This window comes from Globicephala melas, chromosome 3 (genome assembly GCF_963455315.2).
Source record: "Globicephala melas chromosome 3, mGloMel1.2, whole genome shotgun sequence".
Lineage (NCBI taxonomy): Eukaryota > Metazoa > Chordata > Mammalia > Artiodactyla > Delphinidae > Globicephala > Globicephala melas.
In genome coordinates, this window is record NC_083316.1 from 149,995,316 (window position 1) to 150,016,187 (window position 20,872).

The 20,872-nt window shown below is 38.9% G+C and overlaps 1 non-coding gene across 1 annotated transcript; it reads left to right on the forward strand.

Annotated features, from left to right (window-relative positions):
- Nucleotides 1–586: 586 nt before the first annotated feature.
- LOC115838799 (U6 spliceosomal RNA) lies at nt 587–692 on the forward strand. Its single transcript, XR_004033774.1, has one exon. It is a non-coding gene; the product is annotated as a U6 spliceosomal RNA (small nuclear RNA).
- Nucleotides 693–20,872: the final 20,180 nt, after the last annotated feature.

Sequence of the window (20,872 nt, forward strand, 5' to 3'; positions counted from 1 at the left end):
GAATCTCAAGGAGCTCCAAATAGTCAAAACAGTCTTGAAAAGGAAAAACAAGGTGGAGAATTCACACTTCCTGATTTCAAAACTTACTACAAATATAAATTAATCAAAACAGTGTGGTACTGACATAAAGACAGACATATAGACCAATGGAATAGAGAGTCCAGAAATAAATCCTCATATATATGGTCAAATAATCTTTGACAAGTGTGCCAAGATCATTCAGTGGGGAAAAAACAGTCTTTTCAACAAAAAAATGGTAAAATTGTATAGCCACATTTAAAAAAAAAAAAAGGAAGAAACTCTTAGAAGAAAACATAGAGGGAAAGCTTAATGACATTGGATTTGGCAATGATTTCTTGGATATAATACCAAAAGCACAGGCAACAAAAGTAAAAATAGGTAAACTGAATGACACCAAAAGTTTAAAATTCTGTGCATCAAAGGACACAATCAGCAAACTGAAAGGCAACCTACAGAATGGGAGGAAATGTTTGTAAATCATATATATTACAAGACATTAATATCCGGAATATATATATAAAGAACTCCTACACGTCAACAACAAAAAATAAAACAACCCATTTTAGTGTTTGTTTTGGCAGCACATATACTAAAATTGGAATGATACAGAGAAGACTAGCATGGCCCCTGTGCAAGACTGCATGCAAATTTGTGAAGCTTTCCATATTTTTGGCAGAACACTCTTTGACATAAATCACAGCAAGATCTTTTTTGACCGACTTCCTAGAGGAATGGGAATAAAAACAAAAATAAAAAAATAGGACCTAATTAAACTTAAAAGCTATTCCACAGTAAAGGAAACCATAAACAAGATGAAAAGACAACCCTCAGAATGGGAGAAAGTATTTGCAAATGAAACAACTGACAAAGGATTAATCTCCAAAATATACAAACAGCTCATGCAGCTCAATATCAAAAAACTAAACAACCCAATCAACAAATGGGCAGAAGAACTAAATAGACACTTCTCCAAAGAAGACATACAGATGACCAACATGAAAAGATGCTCAACATCACTAATTAATAGAGAAATGCAAATCAAAACTACAATGAGGTATCACCTCACACCAGTCAGAATGGCCACCATCAAAAAATCTACAAACAATAAATGCTGGAGAGGGTGTGGAGCAAAGGGAACCCTCATGCATTGTTGGTGAGAATGTAAATTGATACAGCCACTATGAAGAACAGTATGGAGGTTCCTTAAAAAAACTAAAAATAGAACTACCATATGACCCAGCAATCCCACTACTGGTCATATACCCAGAGAAAGCCATAATTCAAAAAGACACATGCATCCCAATGTTCATTGCAGCACTATTTATGATAGCCAGGACATGGAAGCAAACTAAATGTCCATCAACAGAGGAATGGATAAAGAAGATATGGTACATATATACAATGGAATATTACTCAGCCATGAAAAGGAAAGAAATTGGGTCATTTGGAGAGACATGATGGACCTAGAGACTGTCATACAGAGTGATGTAAGTCAGAAAGAGAAAAACAAATATCATATATTAACACATATATGCGGAAACTGAAAAAATTGATATGGAAGATCTTATTTACAAAGCAGAAATAGACATAGAGAACAAACGTATGGATACCAAGAGGGAAGAGGGGGTGGGATGAATTGGGAGATTGGGACTGATATATATACACTATTGATACTATGTATAAAATAGATAACTATTAAGAACCTACTGTATAGCACAGGGAACTCTACTCAGTGCTCTGTAGTGACCTACATGAGAAGGAAATCCAAAAAAGAAGGGATATATGTATACGTATAGCTGATTCACTTTGTTGTGCAGGATAAACTAGCACAATATTGTAAAGCAGCTGTACTCCAATTTTTTAAAAAAACCATTTTAAAAACGAACAAAAAACTTTGTTTTGGACTGAATGGTGTCCTCTCAAAATTCATATGTGAAGCCCTAAACTCCAATGTGATTATATTCGAAAATGGAAATAATTCAGGTTAAATGAGGTCATAAGGTGGAGCGCTGATCCAATACAACTGGTATCATAAGAGAAGGACACACACAGAGGAAAAGCCATGTGAGGACACAGTGAGAAGGTGACTGTATACAAGTCAAGAAGAGAGTCCTCACCAGAAACTAAATTTTCCAGCACCTTGATCTTAGACTTCCAGCCTCCAGAACTGTGAGAAAATAAATTTCTGTTGTTTAAGCCACCCAGTCTGTAGTATCTTGTTATCATGGTCTGAGCATACTAAAATAGTTGACATTTGAGCAACACAGGCTTGAAGTGTATAGGTCCACTTATACAGATTTTTTTTTTCAATAGTAAATACTACAGTACTACATGATCCACAGTTGGTTGAATCTGAGGACAGGAGGAACTGTATCCTTAAATAGACATTTCTCCAAAGAAGATATACAAATGGCCAATGAGCACATGAAAAGATGTTCAATATCACTAATCAGTAGGGAAATGAAAATTAAAACCACAATGAGATACCACCTCATACCTCTTGGGATGACTACTATAAAAAAATATAGAAAGTTACAAATGTTGGTGAGAATATGGAGAATTGTGTACTGTTGGTGGGAGTATAAAGTGGTATAGTTGCTATGGAAAGCAGCATTGTGGTTTCTTAAAAATTAAAAATAGAACTACCATATGATCCAGCAATTTCACTTCTGGGTATATACCCAAAAGAATTGAAAGCAGTGTCTCGAGGAGATATTTGTATACTCATGTTCACAGTAACATCATGTGCAAGAGCCAAAAGGTGGAAACAACCCAAGTGTCCATTGACAGATGAATGGATAAAGAAAATGTACTGCAGACATAAAATGAAATATTATTTTGCCTTAAATAGGAGAGAAATTCTGACACTTGCTACAACATGATGAACCTAGAGGACATTATGCTAAATGAAATAAGCCAGTCACAAAAGGACAAATACTGTATGATTCTACTTATATGGGGAGCTTAGAGTAGTCAAATTCACAGAGATGAGAAGTAGAACAATGGTTACCAGGGGGTGGGAGAAGGGGAGAACAAAGAGTTATTTTTTAACAAATATCGAGTTTATGTTTGGCAACATATAAATAGTTCTGGAGATCTGTTGCACAACGATATGAATGTCCTTAACATTACTGTACTATACACTTAAAAATAGTTCAGATGGCAAATTTTATGTTATATATTTTACTACAATTAAAAATTTTAACTTAAATACAAATTTTGAAAAAAAATATGTAAAACAACAGTTTTTAAGGCACTGAGTATCAGGCAACAAAGGACAGTGATTTCTGAGAGACTGGAAATACACAAGATGAGCCCTATGAGTGTCCCAGCTTATTTTGAATAGAGATTTTGAATCGAGAGAGACTCCAGGCCATGGCACAGGGAGGGGTAACTAAAGCCAACCCCAGCTGACTCTCTGAGTTGAGGAGATAGAACTATCAGTCCAGGGAGATCAAGGCAGCTAGAACTGCTAGACTAAAGTATCAGAGAAGAGAGAGCTTCCCAGAGAAAGAACACCACAAATATGCAGAGGATACCTCTCAAGTACACAACAGAGTAGTGATCAGCTCATACATACAAGGAAAATACCTGCTCCTGTGGAAAGAACCATTTAAAATGATGGAAATTAACAGGGCCTGGCAATCATGAAAGGCTGGGAACAATGCCTCTTGCCTAAATATTCACATGGAGCATTAGGTAGACCAATCATAATGGTCTTCCCTCAGTTATCGAGAACAACTCATCCTAGATTAAGCATTGCTGTAGACCTTCCTAATAAATGATAAAAGCAAGAACCAAAAAGATCAAGCTGTTTCTGAGTAAGTTAACTGCATTCCATATCAAAGATTAAGAAGATTTATAGGTATACAAAAATATCCAGCACCCAACATGCAAAGAGGCAGGAAAACACAAACCATAATGAGGAGAACAGTTAATATATCAAAACTGACCAAGAACTGACACTAACGCAAAGAAATACGTTAAAAGTTATATAAAAGAAATACACAAGAGTATTAGCAAAGAAATACAATAAAAGTTATTACAATTGTACTTCACATTTCAAAAAGTAGAGATACAGAAGATATAAAAAAACACCTAAGTCAAACTTCTAGAAATAAAAATTACAGTGTTTGAGATTTTAAATACACACAAGATAGGATTAACAGCAAATAAAATATTTCAGAAGAAAAGATTAGTAAACTTGAAGACATTGCAATAGAAACTACTCAAAAGAAAACATAGAAAGAAAAGGGGGGAAAAATTAAGAGTATCAGTAAATCTGTGCCCACAAATCTGATAACCCAGATGAAATGTACCAATTTCTTGAAAGACACAATCAACCTTAACTCACTCAAACAGAAGTAGATAAACTGAATAGGTCCAGAGGGCTAATATGCATATAATTTAAGTCACCAAAGGACTGGAGGGTGAGAGGAAACAGAAAAAAAATTTTTGAAGAAACAACAATCAATTTTTTCCAAACTTGATAAAAACTATAAAACCACAGATCCACAAGGCTCAAAGAGCTCAAACACACACACACACACACACTCACACACACACACACACACACACACTCACCACCTCTGAAGAAAACTGCACCAATGCACATTATAATAAAATTTATCAAAACCAGTAAACAAGAGAACTATTTAAAGCAACTAGAGAAAAAAAGTCATGTCATGTTGGGAGGAACAAAGATAAGATGACACAGATTTCTAATCAAAATTAAGGCAATTAGGAAGACAGCACAGCAACATCATTAAAGCACTCACAGAAAACCCTGTCTATACCCAGTGAAAATACTTTTCAAAAGCTAAGATGAGTTAAAGACAAAGGCTGAAGAAATTCATCCCAGAAGGCCTACACTACAAGAAAAGTTAAAGGAAGACTTTTAGGCAGGGAGAAATAATACCAGATGGAAATCTGAATCTACACAAAGGAAAGAAGATCAACAGAAATGATAACTATATGGGTAAATACAAAAGATTTTTTTCTTATTTTTTGAAAATCCTTAATAGATATTTTACTATTTAAACAATAATAATAATATATTCTGGAGTTTAAAACATAAGCAAAAGTAAGATGCATGATACTAATAACATAAAGAATAGGAGAGAAAAAATGGTAGAATATTATTGTGAACTTTTTATACTACACATGAAGTGAAGTGGTGTAATAGTACTTGAAGATAGACTGTGATAAGTTAAAGATGTGTATTATACACCATAAAACAACCACTAAAGTAACAAAACAAAATGCATAGCTAATATCCAACTAATGTGAATGATATAATTCATTCATTCACATTAGTGAATTATTTAAAAATTTATCCAAAAGAAGTAAGAAAAAAAAACGAAAAAGGGAAAAAGGAACAGGTGAAAAACAGAGCACAAATAGCAAGATGATGAACTCACATGTAACTATATTAATAATCACATTAAATGAAAGTGGTCTAAAATTAAAATTCAGGGACTGTCAGATAGCATTTTGTAAAAAGGCAGACTAGACTGTATATACTATCTACAAAAAACACATTTTAAACATGAAGACAAGGCCACCATCACCCTGATACCAAAACCAGAAAAAGATGTCACAAAGAAAGAAAACTACAGGCCAATATCACTGATGAACATAGATGCAAAAATCCTCAACAAAATACTAGCAAACAGAATCCAACAGCACATGAAAAGGATCATACACCATGATCAAGTGGGGTTTATCCCAGGAATGCAAGGATTCTTCAATATACGCAAATCAATCAATGTGATACACCATATTAACAAATTGAAGGAGAAAAACCATATGATCATCTCAATAGATGCAGAGAAAGCTTTCAACAAAATTCAACACTAATTTACGATAAAAACCCTCCAGAAAGTAGGCATAGAGGGAACTTTCCTCAACATAATAAAGGCCGTATATGACAAACCCACAGCCAACATCGTCCTCAATGGTGAAAAACTGACAACATTTCCACTAAGATCAGGAAAAGACAAGTTTGCCCACTCTCACCACTCTTATTCAACATAGTTTTGGAAGTTTTAGCCACAGCAATCAGAGAAGATAAAGAAATAAGAGGAATCCAAATTGGAAAAGAAGAAGTAAAGCTGTCACTGTTTGCAGATGACATGATACTATACATACAGAATCCTAAAGATGCTACCACAAAACTACTACAGCTGATCAATGAATTTGGTAAAGTAGCAGGATACAAAATTAATGCACAGAAATCTTTTGCATTCCTATACACTAATGATGAAAAATCTGAAAGTGAAATTAAGGAAACACTCCCGTTTACCATTGAAACAAAAAGAATAAAATATCTAGGAATAAACCTACCTAAGGAGACAAAAGACCTGTATGCAGAAAATTATAAGACACTGATGAAAGAAATTAAAGATGATACAAATAGATGGAGAAATATACCATGTTCTTGGATTGGAAGAATCAACATTGTGAAAATGACTCTACTACCCAAAGCAATCTACAGATTCAATGCAATCCCTATCAAACTACCAATGGCATTTTTCACAGAACAAGAACCAAAAATTTCACAATTTGTATGGAAACACAAAAGACCCCGAATAGCCAAAGCAATCTTGAGAAAGAAAAACGGAGGTGGAGGAATCAGGCTCTCTGACTCAGACTATACTACAAAGCTACAGTAATCAAGACAGTATGGTACTGGCACAAAAACAGAAATGTAGATCAATGGAACCAGATAGAAAGCCCAGAGTTAAACCCACGAACCTATGGTCAACTAATCTATGACAAAGGAGGCAAAGATATACAATGGAGAAAAGACAGTCTCTTCAATAAGTGGTGCTGGGAAAACTGGACAGCTACATGTAAAAGAATGAAATTAGAACACTCCCTAACACCATACACAAAAATAAACTCAAAATGGATTTGAGACCTAAATGTAAGACCGGACACTATAAAACTCTTAGAGGAAAACATAGGAAGAACACTCTTTGACATAAATCACAGCAAGATCTTTTTTGATCCACCTCCTAGAGTAATAGAAATAAAAACAAACATAAACAAATGGGACCTAATGAAACCTCAAAGCTTTTGCACAGCAAAGGAATCCATAAACAAGAAAAAAAGACAACCCTCAGAATGGGAGAAAATATTCGCAAATGAATCAACGGACAAAGGATTAATCTCCAAAATATATAAATAGCTCATACAGCTCAACATTAAAGAAACTAACAGCCCAATCCAAAAATGGGCAGAAGACCTAAAAAGACATTTCTCCAAAGAAGACATACAGATGGCCAAGTAGCACATGAAAAGCTGCTCAACATCATTAATTATTAGAGAAATGCAAATCAAAACTACAATGAGGTTATCACCTCACACCAGTTAGAATGGGCATCATCAGAAAATCTACAAACAACAAATGCTGGAGAGGGTGTGGAGAAAAGGGAACCCTTTTGCACTGTTGGTGGGAATGTAAATTGATACAGCCATTATGGAGAACAGTATGGAGGTTCCTTAAAAAACTAAAAATAGAATTACCATATGATGCAGCAATCCCACTACTGGGCATATACCCAGAGAAAACCATAATTCAAAAAGACACATGCACACCAATGTTCATTGCAGCACTATTTACAATAGCCAGGTCATGGAAGCAACCTAAATGCTCATCGACAGACAAATGGATAAAGAAGTTGTGGTACATATATATGATGGAATATTACTCAGCCATAAAAAGGAACGAAAATGAGTCATTTGTTGAGACGTGGATGGATCTAGAGCCTGTCATACAGAGTGAAGTAAGTCAGAAAGAGAAAAACAAATATCGTATATTAACGCATGTATGTGGAACCTAGAAAAATGGTACAGATGAACCAGTTTGCAGGGCAGAAGTTTAGACACAGATGTAGAGAACAAACGTATGGACACCAAGGGGGGAAAACTGCGGTCAGGTGGGGATGGTGGTGTGCTGAATTGGGCGATTGGAATTGACATGTATACACTGATGTGTATAAAATGGATGACTAATAAGATCCTGCAGTATAAACAAACAAACAAACAAAACAACTGATACTAAACTTTCTTTGGGTTATTTGTATGGAAATATGTTAATATAAATGTTTCAGGCATTAATTGAAATTTCTAAAAATCTTATATGTCTGGTATAATGTTATAACTCATAATTCTAGTTATTATTTTAAAATGTATATATCAGAAATGACTACATTTCCTTGTCAATTGCATTATTATGAAGTTTCATCAAATCTTTAACCGTGGTCATTTTTAAGTCTTTTGTCATTTACAGACAGTTCTAAGTGTACTCTGATGCTTTCACAAAAATGTTCCTATAAAAGGGTTTCATCTTCAAGGAATTCATGGAAGAGATTGACAAGTACAGGTTTCTGGTAACTGACTATACTGCTGAACTGAATGAATAAGCATTTTCAGAACTCTAATGGAAAACTGATGAATTCATAAAAGTTCTAACAAAAGATCAAGATGAAAAAAAAATTAATTACATGGGACTGAGTGAACTGATGAGGATGATTATAATTTTTGTGACTTTCTGTTTGAATAAAAAAATAAAATCCTACAAGGACTCAGAGGCAAAAAATATACAAATCAATTTTCACTGCAAAGGAAAGGAGCTGTTACAGTGGAGGATTACTGGACTGAATATCAATATTATAACATATTATGAGTGTGTTTCATGTTTGGAATTGCAATCATTGTTGCTTTTTTTGTGGTCATCCCTTTACAGTGCTTGGTGTCAGTTTATTTATCTCTTGTAAAAATAAAATACAGTGTGTGTGTGTATGAGTTGTGAAAAAAAATGCAAAATGCAAAAAAAAAAAAAAGACAGTATGGTACTGGCACAAAAACAGAAATATAGATCAATGGAACAGGATAGAAAGCCCAGAGATAAACCCACGCACATATGGTCACCTTATCTTTGATAAAGGAGGCAAGAATATACAGTGGAGAAAAGACAGCCCCTTCAATAAGTGGTACTGGGAAAACTGGACAGCTACATGTAAAAGAATGAAATTAGAGCACTCCCTAACACCATACACAAAAACAAACTCAAAATGGATTAGAGACCTAAATTAAGGCCAGACATTATAAAACTCTTAGAGGAAAACATAAGCAGAACACTCTGACATAAATTGCAACAAGATCCTTTTTGACCCACCTCCTAGAGTAATGGAAATAAAAACAAAAATAAACAAATGAGACCTAATGAAACTTAAAAGCTTTTGCACAGTAAAGAAAACAATAAACAAGCAAAAAGACAACCCTCAAAATGGGAGAAAATATTTGCAAACAAAGCAACTGACAAAGGATTAATCTCCAAAATATACAAACAACTCATGCAGCTCAATATCATAAAAACAAAAAACCCCGATCGAAAAATGGGCGGAAGACCTAAAGAGACACTTCTCCAAAGAAGACATACAGATGGCCAAGAGGCACATGAAAAGATGATCATCATCACTAATTGTTAGAGAAAGGCAAATCAAAACTACAGTGAGATATCACCTCACACTGGTCAGAATGGCCATCATCAAAAAGTCTACAAACAATAAATGCTGGAGAGGGTGTGGAGAAAAGGGAACCCTCTTGTGCTGTTGGTGGGAATGTAAATTGATACAGCCACTATGGAGAACAGTATGGAGGTTCCTTAAAAAACTAAAAATAGGACTACCATACGACCCAGCAATCCCACTACTGGGCATATACCCTGAGAAAACCATAATTCAGAGTCATGTACCAAAATGTTCACTGCAGCTCTATTTACAAAAGCTAGGACATAGAAGAAACCTAAGTGTCCATCAACAGATGAATGGATAAAGAAGATGTGGCACATATATACAATGGAATATTTCTCAGCCATAAAAAGAAATGAAATTGAGTTATTAGTAGTGAGGTGGATGGTCCTAGAGTCCGTCATACAGAGTGAAGTAAGTCAGAAAGAGAAAAACAAATACCGTATGCTAACACATATATATGGAATCTAAACAAAAAAAAATGGTCTTGAAGAACCTATGGGCAAGACGGAAATAAAGACGCAGACTTACTAGAGAATGGACTTGAGCATACGGGGAGGGGGAAGGGTAAGCTGGGACAAAGTGAGAGAGTGGCATGGACATATATACACTACCAAACGTAAAATAGATAGTTACTGGGAAACAGCTGCATAGCACAGGGAGACCAGCTCGGTGCTTTGTGACCACCTAGAGGGGTGAGATAGGGAGGGTGGGAGGGAGGGAGACACAAGAGGGAAGAGATATGGGGACATATGTATATGTATAACTGATTCACTTTGTTATAAAGCAGAAACTGACACACCATTGTAAAGCAATTATACTCCAATAAAGATGTTTCAAAAAATAAATAAATGAATAAATATGAAGACACCAATAAATTAAGAGTAAAAAGATAGGAAAAGATATAGCATGCTAACACATGGTCAAAAGATAGCTGAAGTGGCTATATTAATATTAGACTATATTTAATATTAGACAAAGTGGATTTCATAGCAAAGAATTTTACAAGAGCAAAATACCATTTCATAATAAAGGAGCCAATTAATCAAAAGAACATAACCACCTCAAACAGTTATGCACCTAATATCAGAGTTTTAAAATACATAAAATGAAAACTGATAGCACTGCAAGGAGAAATAAACAAATGTACAATCTTAGTCAGAAATTGTAAAGTCCTCAATAATTAATGGAACAGCTAGATTGAAAATCAGCAAGAATGTAGAAGACTTGAACAGCACTAACAACTTGACCTGACTGACATTTACAGAACATTCCATCCAAAAACAGGAGAATACACATTCTTCTTAAGTGCACATGGAACATTTTCCAAGAGAGACCACATTCTGGGCCACAATGCAAATGGCCATTAACAAGACATCCACAAACAAATATGATAGACCCATGTAATGGCACACTATTCAACAATAAAAGGAAATGAACCTTCTACATAAGCAACAACATATATGAATCTCAAAATAATTATGTTGTGTGAAAGAAGCCAGACAAAAGAGTACATACTATATGATTCTATCTATCTAAAGCTCTAGGATGTACAAGCTAAATTATAGAGACATAAATCAGAATGGTATTGCTTGGGAGAGGGAGACATCTAAGAGGGAGTGATTACAAAGGGTCAAGAGGACATATGTATGTCCCCATATATCCTTTGGGGACAATGGATATATGTTCACTATCTTGATTGTGGTAATAGTTTCAAGGGTAAATAATGTGGTTACATTTTTTAGAGTCTCTTAGAGACTCATACTGAAATACTTATGGGTAAAATCACATGATGTCTGAGATTTGCTTCAAAATATTACAGGAGGGAAATAATTGAAACAAGATTAGCCATGAATTGACAACTATCAAAGCCAAATAACGGTTCATTAAGCCTGTGTTTCTCAACCTAGTTTTTCATTATCATCCCCCTAAAAGCCTTTTTAGACATTATTTTCTAATCACTCCTCCACCCCTGAAATTTCAGTATCAAGGACATACTGTGTATCTGTTTATGTGCATGGCCCTTTGGAGACCACACATCGCAATAGTTCAGATTTATTCATCCCCTCCCTAAGAACCAATTTTTGCCACCTGTTGACCCTCCTCTTCATCCTGGTTGAGAATGCATGCATTATACTATTCTACTTTTGTATATGTTTTTAAGTTTCTATTAAAAACGTTTTTAAATAATTTAATTTTTTAAGAAAGAAGCAAAATAAGAAGTATAATGGTTCATCTAAGAAGACAGTGGCCAGGGAAGAATCCATGGAATCAGCTTCTGAGTTGACTGGAACCAGGATTCAAGTAGCACCAAGAGTAACTTGTCAGTTGAGAATCTTGTGGTGACACCTTAAACCACTGAGGAGACTTATGGCTCCCCAATCTATAGGGAGGGTCGGCTTCAGGGAGGAACTGATCCACTAACTAGATCCAGGGACTTTGCTCATACCTCCTCCATAATGGCAACCTCGTCCCGGGACGGGCTTACTTGCTGAGCCCAAGATGGACACTCACTAGGAAGCTATATGCTTCCTAGCTCTTGTCCAATAGGAAAGAGAAACTGTGCCCCAGCATTTAGTTAAGGTTCTTAATTCATTCTGACGGAGCCAGCTTTGGTACTGCCCATCTCTGGCAATTTCTATAGTGGGAGAATGGAATGTGCTGAGTGGCCTAACCCAGGCCAAGTGGCCCCCTCTGGAGTCATGGGGTGGGGGCACTCAGTGTTTCCAGAGCCACATAGCTCTCTAAATGAAAATCAGGGCTTTGGGAACAGAGAAAGGGAGAAATGTCATCAGGACCTCCTATTTTCCTTTGTTTCTATCTGCATGTCTGTCTAATTCTTTCAGTTCTCAGGGTGAAGAATGTGTCTTTCAGATGATAGTTACACTACGCTAAGGGGGTAAACAGGGCTGTTAGCTCTGGGTTTTTTTTAATCCCGGGAAAAGAAGTGATCGCCCTGGTTTTGGTCACATGCTCATGCCTGGCACAATCACTGTGGCCAGAGAGATGGGATACATGCCTGGCAACAAACACCCACCCCAGCCAGGGAGGGTGCTAGATTTACAGCACCTGCTTGGGTAGACAAGCTAACAGGAGTCCTCTCAACGGTAATTACAAGGCAGGGTTGTTGTGACAACGTACGTGAGGTTTCCTTTCCTCTTCGGCAGTGTGTCTGTAATAGCTTATTTCTTTCCCAACCCCCACGCTTATCCTGCTCCAGATCTACCAAACTGAAGAGCAGATCTCAGAAAAAAAATAAAACAAAAACCCTTGGGTGAGTTCCGTCTAAGCAGGTTCTGGCTCCCCATGTACATCTCTCTCATTTAGAATAGATAGAGCAGAAGGTGTTTTGGGTGTGCCACCACATCCCTGAGACTCAGATTCCTCACCTGTCAGCTGGGGTTAGTAATAGTCCCTATCTCAGAAAGTAATTATCTACGATATGAACTGAGTTGATGCATGTGAAACAGTTCTGAGCATACAATAGGCACTTAATAAATGGTAACTATTACAATCCATTCCATACTTTTTAAAAAAAACAGTCAAAAGGGAATCTCACTAAAAATAAATTGTCCAAGAATGTTCCAAAGCCTCCCCCATGGCCAGGAAAAGACCATATCACTTTTTTCCCAGGAAGCACCTGTCCCTGGGGTGTCACCCTCTAGTGTCCCCACCTACAACTCTGCACACCCAGGCTGAGCCCCCTCCACCCAGTTTCTCAGAGCTCGGATCTGCACATTTGCCTCCCACCACCTCCCTCCCCACCCTCCAGTCATCTGTGCTGCCCACCCTGGCAAGCTGTCTCCCTAACACCTCACCTACTCATGGCTTCATTATTTTATTCCCCACCTTTACTTCTCACTCAGTTAGGAAGGTGGGAGCAGGGATAATCACACAAGGCAGGAGACCTTAGGAACTGGCTGGAACTAGCCCCTGCCCCCTGGTGCCCTGTCCTCTACCCACAGCTCCCATAAACCCACCCTCTGGCCCTCTGGTGCCCCCCTCTTTCTCCCCACCCCTCTCCCATCACCTTCACACCGATGAACAAGTACTCTCCAGTCCCCACCTCTTTCCCCTCCCCCTCCACTTCCCAAGGTTTCTCATAAAGTCGGGCTAAATTCCAGACCCTCAACTCCAGCAAAAAGCCCAATTCTGTCTGGCAGGATGCATTAGCTGGAAGACACATTCCCATTCTCTGAAGTGGGTTGGGGGAGGGTGCAGTAGGAAAACCACACACTGAAACACGTGACCCTCTCTTGCTCCAGCCTCTTTAGTCCTGTGACCTTGAGCCTACCTATTTATTCCCTCTTCCCCCCAAATACTTTTAAAAATCTAACAACACCAAGCCTTACTTCATGTGTCTCTTTCCTGTCCTGGGAACTACAAGGGCAGCACAGTGTAGTGGGGATGTGACTTAATCCTTTATAGACTGTGTGACTTTGGACAAGTTTCTTCACCTCTCTGAGGCGCAGTTCCCTTATCTGTGAAATGGGAATGATCTGACACCCACCTCACAGCCTTGCTTTGAGGAGCAAAGCAATCATAGGATGATGGGAGCACACTTTGTCAAGCTGTTGGTTGTTACAAAGGAAGGTTGCTTCAAAGGAGGGTTTTGAAAGAAATAGAATAAAAAGGTAAAGGACACTTCTGCTTAATATAGCCAGCAACCAACAGGTAAACTTCACAGTGTTTGACATCTAACAAGAGGTTAATAGGCATGAAAAGAGGTAGGAATATATGACCCAAAATAAGGAGAAAAATCAATTAAAACCAACCTAGAATTGACACAGCTGTTAGAATTAGCAAAGACATTAAAACAATTAATATATTTTAATATATTATATTATAATAACTTCATTATAATATATTTTAATATAATACTACATTATAATATATTATATTATATGTTTAAAACATTCCATATTCCAAAAAGTTAACTGGAGCCATGGAAGATATATTTTTTTAAAAGACCCCAAATTTTAGGGAGTTTTTAGAGATGAAAATTACAATGTCTGAGATGAAAAATATACTGGGTGGGCTTAACAGCAAATTAGTTATCGCAGAAGCAAATATGCCTGAAACTAAACACACAGAGAAAAAAAATAAATTTCAATAATTAAAAAGGTACTAGTAAACTGTGGAACAACTGAAAAGGCCCTAATATATATGCAGTTGGAGTTTGTGAAGAAGGGGGTGGACAGAAAAATAGTTAAAGAAATGACATCCAAAATGTTCTAAATTTGATGAGAATATAAGCCCACAGATTCAAGAAGCTCAACAAACGCCAAGAACTAGAAACAGCAAGAAAACTACACCAGGACACATCATAATAAAATTGCTCAAAACCAGTAAACAAGAGAAAATCTGCATCTAGAAGAACAAAGATAAAAATAACACAGACTTATCAGCAACCATGCAGGCAAGAAGACAGACTATGGGGCAACATATTTAAAGTCCTAAAGGGAAAAATAGTAAACCTAGACGTGTACCTTGTTGTTGGGTCAGAGTACTCAATATTATTAACATGTCAGTTCTTCCCAAATTGATCCATATATTCAACACAATGCACATCGAAAATATCCGAAAGCTTTTTGTAGAAACAGGCTAGCTGGTTCTGAAATTCATATGGGAAATGCAAAGGAGCTAGAATCCACACACACAACTCTGAAAAAGAGCAAAGTTGGAGGGCTAAGACCACCCGATCTCAAGAATTATTATAAACCTATTCTAATCAGGACAGTGTAGTATCAGCATCAAAGTAGCCACATAGATCAGAGGAACGGAAGAGAGTGCTGAGAAGTTGGCCCACGCATATATGGGTTTTTGACAAAGGTGCAAAGGAAATGCAGTGGAGAAGAGATAGCCTTCTCAACAAGTGGTGCTGTAACAACTGGATATCCATATGCAAAAAATGAAACAAAACTGCAGTGGTTTCCAAATGCCCAAAGGGTGACATTCTGGCTCCAGGTATGGTATTCAAGGTCCTTTTAAAAGAAGCTTTGACATCCTGTCTTGACTGTTAGCCAGCCAGTTCACTCCTAGAAGGAGTCATCAAATAAAATGGAATTCCTCTCCCTCCTAAACCCTCCAGGCATCCCCATGCCTTTGCCACTGCTGTTCCCTCGGCCCAGAAGCTTCTTTCCTGTCTTCCCTACTGGAGACTCCTATCCAAAGTGCAGCTCTGTTTTCACCCTCAGAATGATGCCTTCTCAGAAATAAGAGGCAGGACAGAAAGTCTCCTTTTGTGTACAAACAGAGCCCTTTATACATACTTTAGAGGTAGCTTTCTATGTGTCTTCCTCCACAATAGGTGAAAGCCTCAAGGGCAAAATTTTTACTTATTTTGGTCCCTAGCACCAGCCCAGGACTTGGGGCTTTATAGAGGCATTGATGGCTAAATGAATGGATAGAGAAATAAGAAGATGTTTTCGTGGACGGATGGAGAGAGAAGTAGACTGATGGAAAGATGAATAGAGGATGCATGGATGGATGGATGGATGAAGAGATCATAAGCAGTTCAAGGGCAGAGATTGTTTCTTATTCAACTCGTTTTCACAGTGTCCAGAATATAGGGTCTGGAATATAGTAATAGATACTCAATATATGTTACTGGCGGAGAGAATGAATGATTGAAGGACAAGGTTATTGTGGTAAAAGTTTTGGACTAAGAGTCAGAAGACCTGATTTCCATCTCTATTCATATCTTGAAATTATCTATGTGAAGATGATCAACTTAACATCTTCAATTTGCTCTCCTGTAAAATGGGTAGACTGGATTAAATGATTTCTAAGGTCTTTTCCAAACACTCTTGTGTTCCCTGATTTGAAGCTGCGCAAATATAAGATAAGGCTATGGAATGAGAGGAGAGGCCACATTAGAGCAAATGTGTGTTTACTTACAACTTGTCCTAATGCAGAGCTGATCCCAGATCTCTGCCAGCAACGGGGGAGAAGAGTTAACACACTCCAGATGAGATTCTGTTCAAACTGTCTGGCTGAAAGCCTGTGGTGGAAATGAAGGACAGGCTGAGAGGAGAGCCTGAGGGGTAATTAAAAGAGAAACATGAACCTCCCTGAGGCTGTACCCAGCCCAAGTTGAAAGGAAGGTGGGAACTGTCAGGCTGCACAAAGCCTCCCAGTGCCCCTGGCTGCTGGCCAAATGCACACTTTATCCAGAAGGATGGTTGTTTGTTCACAGAGCATGTGGTCTGTCCTGCCAGAGTCTCTCCTGGACTCCTGGTGTGCTCTGGGGTAATAATTGTACTGAGAATGCATATATCATTAGTCATAGAACAATATGTGCCAGGCACTGTCTATATATCACCTCATCACTTCTCCCAGTAACACTGGGAGGCAGGAACGCTAATCTTCACTTCATGGAGGAGAATAACGTAGTTAGTAAGTGGCAGATTGAGGACTTGAACCCAGGGCAGTCTGGCTGCCTGTCTCTGGACAGGTGCCCTGGAACTGGTCAGGTAACAATCCAGAGAATTCAGATTTCATTTACTTTTTTAATGAAGGTATAATTGACATACAACATTGTATTGATTTCAGGTGTAAAACAATGATTCAATATTTGTACACATTGCAAATTGATCTTTACAATAAGTCTAGTTAACGTCTGCCACCATACATAGTCACAATTTTTTTCTTGTGGTGAACTTTTGAGATCCACTCTCTTAGAAACCTTCAAATGTGCAAGACACTGTTGCTAACTATAGTCACCATGCTGTACATTACATTCCAGGACCCACTTATTTTATAACTGAAAGTTTGTACATTTTGACCTTCAGCCATCTCTCCCACTCCCCCACCCCCTACCTCTGGCAACCACCAATCTGTCCTCTGTATCTATAAGCTTGGTTTCAGGTTTATTTTTTAGGTTCCACATATAAGTGAGATCATACAGTGTTTGTCTTCCTCTATTTGACTTATTTCATTTAGCGTAATGCCCTCAAAGTCCATCCATGTTGTGGAAAATGACAATATTTCATTCTTTTCTACGGCTGAATTATATTGTATATATGGTGTATATATACACCACATTTCTTTATCTATTCATCCATCAGTGAACACTTAGGTTGTTTCCATATCTTGGCTATTGTAAAAAATGCTGCAATGAACATTGGGGTACAGGTGCCTTTTTGAGTTAGCATTTTCATTTCCTTATATTAAATACCCAGAAGTTGATTTGCTGGATCCCAGACTTCAGACTTCATGCCACACCAAGTTGCAGTGACACGTGCTGGTGCCTGCCTGGTGCCTTTGCAGTGTGCTTTCCCACTGGTTCAAGCCCACAGTGCTGGACCATCACTCCCATTTTGTAGATGGGGACGTTGAGACTCAGACTGACAGGTGAAGTGACCCAGTCATGGCCACACAACTTGTAAATGGTGGAAATGGGATTCCATCCCTGGGAACTGGAGTGTCAAGCCAGGACTGTTAACTGGTGGATTATTCTGTTCCCAAGCGGTAGCTGTACTGGACATCTGTGCATTTTGCATAAACATCGATTCTTCCTCCCTCTGTTGACTTCATCTGAATTTTCTTTGGGGAATCACACCCACCACAGCCCACCATCACCACCTCAGTCCACATGATTTGGGCAGCACTGATATGCCCTGTACTCTCCCCACCCCATGCAGGGTGGACAGATGATCCCCCCTGGCCACAGTGAATACATATGACCAAAGATGTCCAATGAGAATTTCTTTTCTACTTAAAGCAGTCAGAGCCAAGTGTCTTTCACTCACGCCTAAGAGCCTCCAATACTGGTCCGTCATCAGACTAAATTTTCATCACTTGTTTCCTTGGCTGTTCACCCATTTAGACCCAGGTCACTTGAGGGCAGAGACTGTCTGAAAGCCATCACTGTATCTCAGTGCCCAATTCCAACCATGCCTGATGAATACTTGTTGGATGAATAAAACTCCAACTTGATTCAATGGTCCTTTGTTGAAGTTGGAGGCATATCGGGCCCAAGAAGCCCGAATTCTCCAGCCCACCCCACCCTTCCATCCTTCTCCTCCACCATCTTTCAAGGCCTAATTCAAAGCCTGACTCCTCTGAAACTGGCCCCCAGCCTCCTCCCCACTCCAAAGATGCTCTCAGCTCCATCAGGACCTCCATGGAATATATCTGCCTCGTGCAGTAAATTAACACCTTGACCTCTCCTATTCCACTGAGAAGTCCTGAGGACAGGGTTCAAAATTGAGTCATTTATGTATCAAGCCAGGACCTGGCACCCTCCAGGGCTCAGAAAATATTTTTCTCAATCCAAGGGCTCATTTCATTCAATAAACATTTGCCGACCCCTAGTATATGCCAGGCACTGAGAATACAGAGGTGACTACAGCATGGTGGTTAATAATGATGATGATAATAAGAGCCAACACTTACTGAGCTATTACTTTGTGCCAGGCAATGATCTAAGCACTTACATGTATTAATTCATTTAACCCTCAGAGCAAACTAGTATGGTAGCTCTTATTATTATACCCATTTTACAAATGAGGAAACTAAGACTCAGATGTCAAAGAACTTGCCCAATCAAGGTCACAGAGATGATATGTGACAGAGCCAGGATCTGAACTCAGGCAATCTGGTCCCAAATCCATGCTCTTAACTGGTCCACTATGCTGTGGGGTCATGAGTACTTAAAAGGCCATTTTATCATAAGCCTGGCCTTCTCCTTCCTAAGGTCTATATACCCCACTTCTGGAAAGAGCTGGGTTAAAAGTAGAATTGACAATGCCCAATACTGCTGACAGAAAGAGCTTGGATTTTGGAGTTAGACACACTGGTTTCAATGACCACCAGCACCAATCTTTGCCCCCATGTACCCTATTGTAAGCTCGCCAAGTCTCAGTTTCTTCAGAATGAATAACACCTCATGGGCGGTTATTAGGGTTGAAAGAGCTAATATGTGAAAATCAGTTGGCACAGGGCCTGGCTCACAGTCAGTAAGTGCAAGCTGCTGTCACTGGTACCTTTTGTGATCCTCATGGAATAAAGCAATTCATCAATGGATAGGGCTTGGCACAAGGTACACATTCAAATATTATAAACGTGCTTGCAGTATTTTTCCTTCCCTCACTACATTCTATGACCTTGGAAAGAGCACCCACACTTCTCTGAAATGATTCAACCAGTGCTGTTTGCCAGCCTTCAAAATGGATTAAAGATTTGGAATTCCCTTTATTTCTCCACCCACAGGATCAAAGGGTGCAGGCAAGGGCTGGGGAGGGGGGTGGAAAGCAAGATGGAACAGGCCCCAAGTTTTGAACTGGCAGAAGAGCAACAGCGGTTCAAACTAGGCTCTGCTGAGCTGCAGGGCGCAGCCCTTCATGTTCTGCTCTGCCTGTGCCCTTGAGAAATAAACACATCTGCCAGAATGTGGGATGCTTCAGCCATGGCTAATCCCAGGCCACAAGACGAGCAGCCACTGAGAGGTGCCCTGCGATGCAAAGTGTTTTCCAAAAACGTCAGCAAGTACACAGAGCAAGGAGGCAGGAGACAGTGCAGTGCAAATACACAGTTAGGCTTCAGGATAGGAATAAAGGCTGCATGCACAGATCCGCGCCACCCTTCTGCCTTCCTTGCGCAGCCTTGGCTCCACTGCCCTCTAGTGGCCAGACAGGGACCAGCAGTCAGGTTTTAACCTAGAGCCAAGTCCTAGAGCACAGGGCTTGGAGCCTCTGAAAGAGCTCCTCCTTTCTACCCCTCAGCCACTACTGGCCTGGTCCAGCCCCTCCTTCAGCTCTCCCTTGTGCTTCTGCAACAGCCTCCTCACTGGTATTAATAAAAAATAAGAAAACAACCTACTGAACGTTGACTGAAGGCACTGTGCTAAGTACTTGCCTACATTGTCTCACTGAATTCTTACAACCACCTTTGGAATTGGGTAGTATCCCATTTACAGATGAGGAAACTGAGGCTCACACGGGTTAGAGAACTTGGGCAAGGCCATATGGCCAACTACATGTGGAAGATCTAAAGTTTAAACTCAGCAGCGCCCTGGGCCAGGCCCTACATATATATTATATATAATGGCTTCCATAGCAGCAGCAGCTTCCCCTAGGAATGTTAGAAACTCAGATTCTCAGAACCCTGACCCCTCACAGGGAACTAAAAACTCTGGAGATGGGAGCTAGGAATGTGTGTTTTAACAGGCTATATGTACCCTCAGCGCCAAGCCCAGGCGTGGCACAGGGGTGGGTGTGGAGTGTCTCAGTGAATGAATCTCCTTGTCCTTCATGTGTTACTCCCTTCAGTTCATTAAGCCAAACCTTGTCTTCTCTGGTTTCTGTCCA